The sequence below is a fragment of the Ovis canadensis genome, chromosome 3, assembly GCF_042477335.2.
Source record: "Ovis canadensis isolate MfBH-ARS-UI-01 breed Bighorn chromosome 3, ARS-UI_OviCan_v2, whole genome shotgun sequence".
Taxonomy (NCBI): domain Eukaryota; kingdom Metazoa; phylum Chordata; class Mammalia; order Artiodactyla; family Bovidae; genus Ovis; species Ovis canadensis.
This window is the reverse complement of record NC_091247.1, coordinates 172,491,614-172,493,622: the sequence shown is the minus strand read 5'-3', so window position 1 is coordinate 172,493,622 and position 2,009 is coordinate 172,491,614.

The following is a 2,009-nucleotide window of genomic DNA, read 5'->3' as shown; positions in this document are numbered from 1 at the left end:
TCAAAGTGTCAAGGCATTTCTGAAGGCAATTAATTGTTTCCTCTGAGAGTATCTTCAAGTGGGAAAATTAAAAATGCTGTTTTTAGAGATGACTGTCAGATAGCGACAGAAAGGTATACCACTTACCATTACCTCCATGCCCGCTGAGATCTGCAAAAGCAAGGTGGAACAAGAGTAGTTCATGCCAACGACAAGTCATCCCACACACGGGGCTGTCCAATCATACAGCATCCCGGTGGTCCTCCGAAGGCCATTTTCAGCCTTCTCCCAGCACCAAACCTGAGACTTACATCCAACTGTCTCCTCCGTAACAGGTCTGCATGACCAAAACACAAGACCCTGTGTCTGCAGAGGCCATCATACCAACCGAAATCAGAGTAAAACCATAGACAGTAGGTGAACCAGCCTTGAGTATCATTTAGGGAGGGGAAGCACTGAATTGGCTAAATTAACATTTTTCTCCTTCAAAGTCTTTTTTATTCCCTTACCTCTTCTATTTCGTTTTCAGCATTCAGGTAATTGACATTAACCGGTCTCTCTGGAGACCGCTGGTCTTTCCAAGGAGACTGTTACAGGAAAAGCTTATTCCGCCCAAACTTACTATTACTGAAACACCTCAGGAGACATAACATTTATAAACTTCCTGTCACCAATGTGCTGTTTAGAAGCCATTCATTTTAACTTAATTTGCGGGCCTGAAAATCTCAAGCTCACTTGCTATATAAAAAGTGACTTCTTTAGCGATTGCCCATTATCATTTTGCCTCCTGCCAATGGTACAAAGTTAAAGAGCACACAGAGCTGGAAATGTTTTGTTTGTAGTTAAACAACAAACTGCAAGACAGTTCTTACCCAGAGGGCAACCTTTTTCCCTCTTAAAGTCTAATAATAACACCAGTGTAGCAAGTTACTCCTTCTCTTAAGATGCTGAGACTGGTGATACACTACCTTAAGGTCAATGAATATGTGTGTGTGCGCTCAGTCAGTCAGCAGTGTCTGACTCTTTTCGACCCCATAGACTGTAGCCCACCAGGCTCCTCTGTCCATGGAATTTTCCAGGCAAGAATAGTGGAGCAGTTTGCCATTTCCTACTCCAGGGGATCTTCCCGACCCAGGGATCAAACCCAAGTCTCGTGGCTCCTGCACTGGCAGGTCAATCCTTCACCACTGAGCCACCTGGGAAGCCCAAGATCAATGAATACTTCAGGCAGATCTTTCAAAAATGTAACTTCAGCTTCACTTTCCCTGCCACCTCCTCTTCATTTATTTCCTTTAATATTTATCTGAATTGCTATTATTTATGTGGAGAAGGCAATGGCACCCCACTCCAATACTCTTGCCTGGAAAATCCCATGGATGGAGGAGCCTGGTAGGCTGCAGTCCATGGGGTCGCCAAGAGTCGGATACGACTGAGGGACTTCACTTTCACTTTTCACTTTCATCCCTTGGAGACGGAAATGGCAACCCACTCCAGCGTTCTTCCCTGGAGAATCACAGGGACAGGGGAGCCTGGTGGGCTGCTGTCTATGGGGTTGCACAGAGTTGGACACGACTGAAGTGACTTAGCAGCAGCAGCAACAGCATGTGCAGAAAACCAAAATGCTTACCCTCAGAAAATTCTCATTGCTTATATAATAAAGTACCAATTTATGATACAGTAATGAACAAGCTAATCACATGACTCACATGTCCCTCCTCTAGTGAAAGTGAAGATCGCTCAGTTGTTTCCGACTCTTTGTGACCTCATTGACTATACAGTCCGTGGAATTCTCCAGGCCAGAATACTGGAGTGGGTAGCAGTTCCCTTCTTCAGGGGATCTTTCCAACCCAGGGATCGAACCCAGGTCTGCCACACTGCAGGCAGATTCTTTACTGTCTGAACCCCCAGGGAAGCCCAAGAATACTGGAGTGGGTAGCCTATCCTGTCTCCAGAGCATCTTCCCAACCCAGGAATCAAACCGGGGTCTCCTGCATTGCAGGTGTATTCTTTACCAGCTGAGCTACCAGGGA